General features: G+C 48.1%; 1 pseudogene; it reads right to left on the bottom strand.

Moving 5' to 3' along the window:
- Window positions 1-7469: 7469 nt before the first annotated feature.
- On the bottom strand, window positions 7470-10508 carry LOC115638288 (annotated as a pseudogene).
- Between the last annotated feature and the right edge of the window lie 364 nt (window positions 10509-10872).

Below are 10872 nucleotides of genomic sequence, written 5' to 3'. Positions count from 1 at the left end.
ATGGACCCTCAGGACATCGGTCTACCATCCGCGGACTTATGGCTTTGTCGAATGCTTTAATAGGACATTGAAGAACATGTTACGTAAAGTGGTTAGTTGCGATGGAAAAGACTGGGACGCCCTGCTGCCTTACATGCTGTTTGCCATATGGGAGGTTCCTCAGGCTTCCACTGCATTCTCCCTCTTTGAGCTGTTATTTGGTTGCCGCCCCAGGGCATACTGGACCTGGCCAAAGAAGGCTGGGAAGAACAGGCAAACACAGGGAGAAACGTCGTTGAACATGAGTTGCAGATGAAAGACAGGATAGCCTGAGTCACCCCTCTTGTGCGCAAACACATGGAGAAGGCAAAGAGGGTGCAACAGACATACTACAATCACCAAGCAATGACCCGGAAGTTCCAGATGGGAGACCGGGTAATGGTGCTCATACCCATAGAGGAGAGCAAGCTCCTGGCCAGGTGGCAGAGGCCACACGAGATAATGGAAGCTACAGGAGAAGTCGACTATAAGGTATGACAGCCGTGTTGCCGGAAACTGGAGCAGAGCTATCATATAAATCTGCTGAAACCATGGCAGGATAGAGAAGCTCCTGTGGTAGCACTAGGGGCACCATCCCCCATAAGCAACCAGCCCGACCAGGTGGGAATATCCCTGGAGTTAACTCTGGAACAATGATTGGAAGTGATCAGACTGATCAAATGTAACCAGGATGTGTTCTCAGAAAAGCGAGGCAGGACTACTGAGGTTCACCATCACATCCTCACAGAGCCTGGAGTGAAGGTGAATGTCAAGTCATACCGGATCCCGAAGGACAAAAGAGAAGAGATCAGGACAGAGATCAGGAAAATGCTAACCTTAGGAGTCATCAAAGAATCTCATAGCCAATGGTCAAGTCCCATGGTTTTAGTGCCTAAGCCAGACAGCAGTATGAGTGTGCAATGACTTCCGCAAACAGAATGAGGTGTCCCAGTTTGACGCATAACCTATACCCCGGATAGATGAGCTAATTGACAGACTGGGAAAAGCACAGTTTATGTCTGCCCTTCACCTGACCAAGGGCTATTGGGAGATCCCTCTGGCCAAGACCGACAAAGAGAGGACGGCTTTTGCAACTCCAGAAGGTCTGTATCAGTACACCGTCCTCCCCTTTGGATTGCATGGGGCCCCCGCTACATTCCAATGGCTCATGGACAAACTGTTGCAACCACAAGGCAAGTATGCAGCTGCCTATCTCGATGATGTCATTAAACATAGCCCAGACTGGGAGACGTAGTAATACTCGCCTGACTCTGAAGTGGGGGGCAAAGCCAAGAAGGAAGAAAGGACATGATAAAAGGGAGAGACATTTGCCAGGCTCTCTCTCTTCCACTTACATTTACAGACACCACCACCACCAAGCGGCTGAAACGCTGATCAAAGGAGAGTGCCTGTATGAAGAGCAGTCAGCCTGTGGTGAGGAGCATCTAAGTTTGTAAGGACACTGGAAGTGTTAAGATCAGCTTAGAATGCTTTTTGCTTTTATTTCATTTGACCAAATCTGACTTGTTATGCTTTGACTTATAATCACTTAAAATCTACCTTTATAGTTAATAAATCTGTTTGTTTATTCTACCTGAAGCAGTGTGTTTGGTTTGAAGCATGTCAGAGACTCCCCTTGGGATAACAAGCCTGGTACATATCAATTTCTTTGTTAAATAGATGAAATCATATGAGCTTGCAGCGTCCAGTGGGCATAACTGGACACTGCAAGATAGAGGTTCCTAGGGTTGTGTCTGGGACCGGAGATATTCACTAGTGTCATTCAGTTGCACAATCCAAGGAGGAGCTTACATGCCAGAGGCTGTGTGTGAACAGCCCAGGAGTGAGGGTTCTCACAGCAGAGGTAACGCTGGTTCCCAGAGTCAAGGATTGGAGTGACCTAGCAGATCACTGGTCCAGATAACACCAGAGGGGAACGTCACCCCTCTTTCTCTCTCGGTAAAGCCTTCTGGCCCTGACTTGTGTGATCAGTTATCGTTTTCTAAACCTGACTTTTTAAATCAAATTTAAGTTAGATTTAATAGTATAACTGCTTTGTTTGTATGGCTTCCCCTTTACTTGGCAATAAATAACATTCATGGTTAAACTGGTTCTTTCTCCTCCCCTCCTTTCCCCCTCATGGGAGTTTTTGGCTTCCCCATTCGCTCTGCAGCAATGCTCCTCATACCTAAGCTAAAGATCCCTGCAGCACCCCAAAATCCTGTGGGATTTGCTCATCATTTGGGCTATTAGTAGAACGATTGTAACGTGAAAGGGGGGATAGGGATGTGCTGAACCTGGGGCATATGAGGGTGACAGCTTGGAGGTGCTGCTCGACCCAACCTACTGAGTCCAGGGACTTATAACAGCTCAGCTTGGAAGCACTGATTAAGCCAGTCCTCTCAGACATGATGTTAATGTGTTTATGTGTGTGTGTTCATCTGATTCTGGGGCTGGAAGAACCCAGCCCTGGGGGACCTAGGTCTTGCAGGAAAACTCCATTGGGAGGGAACTTGCAGCAGGGAGAAGTCAAGCTCCATATGAGAACACAAGTGACAGCAGCAGAACGTTGATAGAATTACAGAACACCCTCCCCTGCCCCCCAGAAGAGTAACCCTAATAAATGAAACCAAGAATCCTGTAGCACCTTATAGACCTGTATTCACGTATGCGTCTGACAAAGTGGATATTCAACCATGAAAGCTTATGCTCCAATACATCTATTAGTCTATAAGGTGCCACAGGACTCTGTCACTTTTTAAAGATCCAGACTAACACAGCTACCCCTCTGATATCTAATAAATGAGCATACCCCAAAGTAACAGGCAAATCTGGTAACAGAGTCAGAGTTGTTGTGCAGGGTCTTGATACACTTGCAGCCTCTGGACAGGTGCCCTTGGTGAAGGTCAGGCCCCCAGAGAAGAAGTTGAGCACCTCCAGTGGATGGAGTAGAAGGAGATCAGTTTGGGGTATCTCTTATCCTGGTTACAGTGGAATTAAACCCCCTCCTCTCGTCTACCTCGATCGGGGTTAGGAATAGCTGGATCCTGAGTCAGTAGAATCCCTTGCAGCATTCGGGGCAGGGGGGAGTCACAGCTGACTTTGTCTGTTCTCAAAGCCATGATGCAGCAGACTATGTCCCAGTCTTCGAAGAGGATGCTCAGTGTCCCACCACGCTTCACCTTCTGGTCCCCACATGGCACCTGAAAGGCAACTCATAGATCTTGGCTCTCTCATCTGTGCTCAGGCCCTTCATCACCTCTGTAAGAGCAGGAAACCTGGGGCATAGCCACCGAAAGAAGGAACTGTGACACAGGTAGCTGATATTTGACACCCCGGTGAATGACGGACACTGATGTATCATCTTTTATTATATCTTTAATTTTTGTTAATTCTTTTTCTTTCCAAATTATTTTAACTGCGGTGTTGGCCTCGATATTAAGGTATGGATTATCCCATAGTGGTGCAAGGAGAGAATTAGTAAAATATGATGCTGTAATCATCTTAACACACTTCAGGTTGCCCCTTGTAGATGCAAGTTTGGATTTTTTTCCTTAAGGGTGAGGGTAGCATCTTAAGATATATGAAATAAGAGAGGGAACCAAATGGCATAGCTAAGCTTTTTTCACTCTCAAACCAAGTTGGTGTGTACACAGAGCTACTGGAGGAAAGTGAACTTACAGTAGGATCCATTTGGCATGCCAGATAATATAGACACAATTCTGACAGCCCCATACCTCCAGTTTCCCAGGATTTTTTAAATGTCTTCTGTGACAAGCAAGGTTCTTTTTTACCCTATATAAATGGGATGATAAGCCTCTTTATTTGAGCAAAAGCAATGGGGAGACCCTGAAAGGTCTGATGATATAAGACACTCTTGCCCAGATATTCATTATGACTGTTTCTGTACTCTCCAGTAAGGATAGTGGGGGGAGATGGCACCTCTGTACAGCCTTGGAAATTTCTTTGAATATATAGTCTGTACTTATAGAAACAATTTTGGGAAGATTAGGAGAAATTTTAAGGCCTCAGTAACATTTACTTGCATATTTGCAATGGAAAATGCTGAAACTGAGAAGGATAGATCTTTTGGATATATTCATAACATTTACTTTATTCCAGTTAAGGCAAAAATCAGAAATATTTCCAAAAGAGATCATCAGCTATGGTCAATAGTGATCAGATTTATGAAGGAGGCATTCTTCAATAGTACAAAAACGTCATTTAGCATATAAATTGATTTTGTGTTCTTTCCTGTTTATACAAACACCTTCAATGGCTGAGTGCTGATGTATGTAGCTTGTCAGTGAGTTCAAGCGTGAGATTAAAAAGGAGGAGTGAGAGGGGACAGCCTTGTCTTGGTGCTCTTTTTAGCAGAAAAGTGGGAGAAATAATTCCCGTTAGTTGAAGTGAAGCGCGGGAAGAGTTGTATAAGACATTGACCCAGTTCAGGAATAAGGAAAATGCTGAAAGTCTGTATTTTTTAAGGACTGTCATTAGATAAGGCCACTCAACCCTATCAAATGCTTTCTCTGCATCTAGAGATAAGTCTATGGAGGGTACATCTGACATCTGAGTTTGGTGGATCAAGTGAGTGATTTTTCTCATATTATCAGCAGCCCTATCTTCCTTTAATGAAACCAAGCTCATCAGTGTTTATAATTCATGGGATAATGGTGTTCAGTTGTGTCACTAATATTTTGGCAATTATTTGGCAATATGTGTTCAATAGAAATATGGAGTGGAAGGCATCACAGTTGAAATCATCTTTGTTCCTTGTCAAGATTCTTTCCCTACTCTGAACTTTAGGGTACAGATGTGAAGACCTGCATGGACACTTCTAAGCTTAATTACTAGCTTAGATCTGGTATCGCTGCCACCACCCCCAAGGACCCCCTTTTTCCCTGGGTAGTCTTGAGGGACTTCACCAATTCCCTGGTGAACACAGATCCAAACCCCTTGGATCTTAAAATGCGGATAAATTAACCATCTCCCCTCCTTTCCCCCCACCAGTCCCTGGTGAGTCCAGATCCAATCCCTTTGGATCTAAAAAACAAGGAAAAATCAATCAGGTATTAAGAAAAAAGGCTTTTAATTAAAGAAAAGAAAGGTAAAAGAAAACCCTCTGGGAGAGATTAGCATACTAGCTACTCTCACAGACAACAGATTCAAAACACAGAGGATGTTCCCCTGGGCACAAATTTAGTTACACACACAAAAAAAACCTCAAATACCCAATTTGATTCTACCTCAATTTGCATAAGACAGGCTACAAAGAAATGAACATAAACCTATTTATTCCTTTCTAAAACTTCCTACTCTGGTCAGAGACTGGTTCCTTGATCTTTTTCACTCCGGCTGAAAGTGAAACTCTCGAACAAAGGAAAAACTTCCCTCGTTCCTTTTGAAACGTCTTGTTCCCCCATTGGTTCCTCTGGTCAGGTGTTAGCTAGGCTAGGTGAACATTTTAACCCTTTACAGGTAAAAGAAGCATTAACCCTTAACCATCTATTTATGACATTCCTCTTTAATACTCAAGTAATTAATTAAAGCAGTTATCATGTCATGAGACATGGTTCCTTTTTGGAATGTTTCAGTGAAGACCTTTCTACTGGTAAGTAGCAAACTGGCAGACACAAAAATAGAGGAGCCACATGCCGGGGTGTGGGGCCAGGGGGAACACCTGTAATTCAGAGCATAGCCCAGCAATAAGGTAAGGGGGGGACCTGCTGCAACACAGACCCAGGGTCTCGGGCATGCCCCCAAAGCTGCAAACGTAGCTGAAAACAGCTCAGCAGGCTACTTCTCTCCAGCACCCAGACACATAGTTCCCTATGTGATCCAAACCCCATCTAAATCCGTTTTACTCTGTATAAAGCTTCAGTTGTTTGCCCTCTATATCACTGATAGAGAGATACGCACAGCTGTTTGCTCCCCCAGGTATCAATCATTTACTCTGGGTTTATTAATAATCTAAAGTGATTTTATTAAGTATAAAAAGTAGGATTTATGTTTCAAGTAATAACAGAACAAAATGAGTCACCAAGGAAAATAAAGGAAAAATGCACAAGTCTAAGCCCAATACATTACGAAACTGATTGCAGGTAAATCTCACCCTCAGAGATGTTCCAATAAGCTTCTTTCACAGACTAGATGCCTTCCTAGTCTGGGTGCAATCCTTTCCCCTCCTACAGTCCTTGTTAGTTCCAGCAGACATCTCAGGTTGTAAGCAGGGGTTTTCTATTGACTGGTAGCCCCCTTTCTCCTGTTCCACCCTCTTTTATAACTTTGGCACAAGTGGGGAATCTTTTGTCTGTGCTTGGTCCCAGGGCCAGCTTTAGGAAGTGCGGGGCCCAATTCGAACAGTTGAGACTGGGCCCCAGTGGGGATGACTTAAAACACACACACACACACACACACACACACATATGTAAAACACGTGGGGCTTGTACTCACCAGGTGGTACTCCGAGACTTCGGCAGTGGGTCCTTCACTCGCTCCAGGTCTTCAGCGGCACTGAAGGACCCGCCGCTGAACTGCTGCCAAAGACCCAGAGCAAGCGAAGGACCCACTGCCAAAGTGCTGCTGAAGACCCAGAGCGCCGCCAGGTGAGTAAAAATTAAAAAGGTGCCTCTAGCCAGGGAAGGGATTCTCTTAGGGAAGTGCGCGGGGCCCTCTTAGGCGCGGGGCCCGATTCGGGGGAATTGGTGGAATAGGCCTAAAGCCGGCCCTGCTTGGTCCCCACCACCGCCTCATCAATGGAAAAGTACGAAGACTAAGCTGAATTCCAGTATCATGTGACATGGTCATATGTCACTGTAAGACACAGAGGAGAGGGATAGCTCAGTGGCTTGAGCATTGGCCTGCTAAACCCGGCTTTGGGAGTTCAATCCTTGAAGGGGCCATTTAGGGATGTGGGGCAAAAATCTGTCTGGGGATTGGCTTCCCTTTGAGCAGGGGATTGGACTAGATGACCTCCTGAGGTCCCTTCCAACTATGATTCTAAAACTCCATTCTTCCTGGCTTAGCCCACACATACACAAAAGGCTTAAAGATAAATAAACTATTTACAACCAATTGTCTTAGTCAAGGGGACCCATCAAGATCCTAACGCCTCATTGACAGTCCTCACTGGTGTGACTACAACAGTGATACAAGTTTATATCTTATTCTCCTAACTCCACATATAGAAATAATACATGCAAACAAATAAGATGAACACATTTAGTAGATTACAAGCTTCGTAAGGACACAATACAAGGTACCATTTGCATCAAGCATATTCCATTTACATCATATTCACATTCAGAAGCATATTTCCATAAAACATATGGAGTGCAACATCACACTTCCCACTCTGTACTTCAGGGATTTTGGCCTTATTCGATACTCTCCACCTCCTGCACCTCCCCTTTGCCAGGGATAGGCCATGTGGCTCCAGTCTGGCTTGGTACTTGGCTGGGAGACCAAGTGCTGCAGAGTAGGTGTTCAGCAGGGGGCGCCCTCCCCCACCAGTCAGTGCTGACCCCATTATCCCAATGTGGCTCTAGGGAATGCTGTGCTGCAGGGCACAAGCTGTGCTGCAGGGAAGTGGGGGCATCACTCACCTGGCCTCCTCCTCAGGTACCAGCCCAGGGCCCCAATTCCCAGCAGCGCAAGGATGCAGACAGAAACAATCACCAGAATACCAGGTTGGCCTGTGGCCTGGGAATCTGGAAATGTCCCGAGACAAACTGAGCCATGGTGCCCCAAAGCCCTTTTGCCTCTCACTTCCCCTGGGTCCTGCCCCTGCACCTGCCTCATATCTCTGGACTAGTGCCTCCATCCCCTGGTTGAACTGGCCCTCCCAGCCACCCATCCCCATGTGTCTGCCCTGCATCTAGACAGCCCTTTCTGTGCTTCCCCTCCCAGTCTGTGAGCCCCCCTCTCTCATTTCCCGTCCCTTCTGTGACCCACTAGAACCCTTCTCTGCATCACCTCTTTATTTGCCAGCTGCCCAAAACCCCCTGTGCTTTACCCTCACCTCTGAACGCCCCATTGTGCTCCTCTGCCTGCCCCTCCCCTTTCAACCCCCCAAAACACGTCTCTACCTACCCCTAGTACCTCTCTCTGCCTACCCATATCCTGGTACCCCATAAAAGGGTTCCTCTGCACTTCCCAACTCCCTTTTCCACCCGTCCCTTGTTTCCATCTCCTCCCTCAGTAGGAGTGGCCCCATTTCTAGTTTCTCCCTACTGCTCCACTTGTTCTGGCCCCCACCCCCAGTACTCACCCCAGGTCACCCTCAGAGGCGCATCCCCCAGGCTGCTGTGTCTCACCACACACACATGCTCTGCAGGGCTGACCCCCTCCTGTCCCAGCTCGATGGAAACCTGGATCTGGAAAGTGGGGTCCCCATTTGGTCAGATCCCGCTGGTCAGCTGCTCCCCCAGGGCCACCTGGCCCCCCTGCTCCCAGATCACCTCGATGTCACGGGGATAGAACCCAGTCATATGGCAGATGAGGCGCTGCTGCTGGTCTTGGGTCTCTGGAACGAAAGCCACGTGCACTGAGGGTTGGGCTGGGAGGAGGGCGAGGAAGCAATATTAGTCACAAGAAATGGGGTAGCAGGGGACTGCAGGTCAAGACCGAGGGGCACTGGCAGAGCTGTCATCTGTCTTCTGAGTGGTGAATGGCACAGACATCTCCATCCAGAATCTGCATTGCTGCAGTGGAAGGTGGTTCAGCACAGCAGAAGTCTCCCCCTCGCGGTTCCAGCGCTCTGCCGCTTACCAGGCTGCTGGGTGCACTGAGAACCAGCGATTCTGATCAGTCTGATGCTGCAGCATGTCCTCCCCATTGAGGGAATATCTGGTGACAGCTCGGACAGCACCAGTGGCATCGTCCAGCTCACAGGTCTTTAGGACTTGCATGTAGTAGGGCTCTGGGGGAAGAATGGCTTTGTGAGCGACTGAGCATGAAGCTGCCACCAGGGGACAGCATGAGGGTGAAATTTTCCCATGCACAGAACTCAGGATTCCTGACTCCCAGCACTACCCACCCTGCAATCCACCAGGCCCCACTCCTCTCCCAGAGCTGAGAAAACAACTGAGAAGTCCTGGATCCCAGCCTCCCTCCCTGACTCTAACCACTATGTATCAGGAAAGTCGCTCCCCTCTCGTGTCCCCTCCCTCAGCTCCCTCCTACCTCCTTTGAGTTGCCCAACTATTCCCAGTTCTGAGGGATGGGAACTCACCCGCCTTTGGGGAGCTGGTGTTCAGATCCCGCACCAGGCCCTGGTACTCCACCCAGGAGTCCCAGGCCAGGCACCCAGCCGTGTGTGCATTCCAGAACTGCTGGCTTTCCTGGTTCCCTGGGCTGTACCCATTGCGGGGAACTCGCCTGCGTGTGTTGCTGTCATAGACTGAGAGCACCAGGTCATTCACCCTCATCACTTGCAGTCGCTTGGGCAGACCAGAGGCCGCCTGCGGGGAGATGAGCTGGAGATAGGAGATATGGTGAACTCCTATAGGAAAGAGAGAGTCTGGGATGGGAACGGGACCTAGGCATGTAAGACACCAGCCCAAGGGGACCCTGCAGCACCCAGCCCTGGGGGAAAATGACTGGGATAGGAAATGGGACTGAGGTTGGACTTGCAGAATGCTGATGTTTTGTTTAACTTGTTTATGTCAAACAACATGCCAGATGTACCCATGAATCCATTGCTCGAGTTGTGCTGTCTGTCATATTTGATAGTGTTCTTCCTGTTCACAGGAATGAATGATCGGGGGGATAGCTCAGTGGTTTGAGCATTGGCTTGCTAAACCCAGAGCTGTGAGCTCAATCCCTGAAGGGACCACTTAGGGATGTGGGGCAAAAATCTGGGGATTGGTCCTGCTTTGAGCAGGGGGTTGGACTAGATACCTCCTGAGGTCTCTTCCAACCCTAATATTCTATGATTCTATGAACAGGTGTCACTTACCAGCCAGGGTGATGGAGCAGAGAGACATGAGCCAGAAGGAGACCAAGGCAGGTTTGGGCCAAGGAGCCATCACCCTGGAGGAAGTAGGATTCCAGCTGTACAGGGTGGTGTCTGGGGCCAGGATCCAGAGAACGAGAGAGGGCATGGCTGTCCGTCCCTATGCTGAGCTGTCTGCTGTTCTGACAGGAAACACAAGAGAGGAAATCCAGACCCACAGGCAGAGCAAACTTCAAGAGAAACAAATCAACCGTCACTTCTTGCTGCGTCACAGGAAGCCTCACTCTCCAATAAGACCATAAAGCTTGAATAACTCCTCCTGTTTGTTCCTAGTTGTCTCTATTATAACATGTTTACTTTATGGGGAGGTTTTCTGTGAGCACAGCAGCAGAGTGGTCAGGTGAGCTAACCCACAGCAGTTGAAATGGGTAGGGAGTATCCAGAGACAAAAGACTTGTGGGTGGTGTGGCTAAGTGTAGAAGGCTGGAATGTCATGCTATTCAGGCTGCTGGAGCTGTGCCAGCTGCTCAGTTCTTCTATCCCGGAATCTCCAGTGGTATCAACAAGGGAACGTCCCTCATTCAAATAGAAAATTGCCTGTCCCAAACTCAATCAGTAGGGGGTGCTGTTTCTCCTATATTTCAACAGCAGAGGATCAGTACACATGGGTGAATCTTTCCACACTGCTTCAGACCCTGGCCCTTCAGTGCTGGGCAGGGAAAGTAGACTGGATCATGCTCAAGCCCCTGAGTGCAGCCCCATCTGTTTTCCCTATGCAAGTGGATGGAACTGAGTGCCCTGGGGCTGCGTTGAAGGGCCGGGGTCAGGAAGGGGCTCTGTCTGGCCGGGGCATCAGTAGTTCCAGAGTGTAGTCTCCCTGCTCACAGAGTCTCTGC

This window comes from Gopherus evgoodei, chromosome 21 (assembly GCF_007399415.2).
Source record: "Gopherus evgoodei ecotype Sinaloan lineage chromosome 21, rGopEvg1_v1.p, whole genome shotgun sequence".
Lineage (NCBI taxonomy): Eukaryota > Metazoa > Chordata > Testudines > Testudinidae > Gopherus > Gopherus evgoodei.
This window is presented reverse-complemented; position numbering and strand designations above follow the sequence as displayed.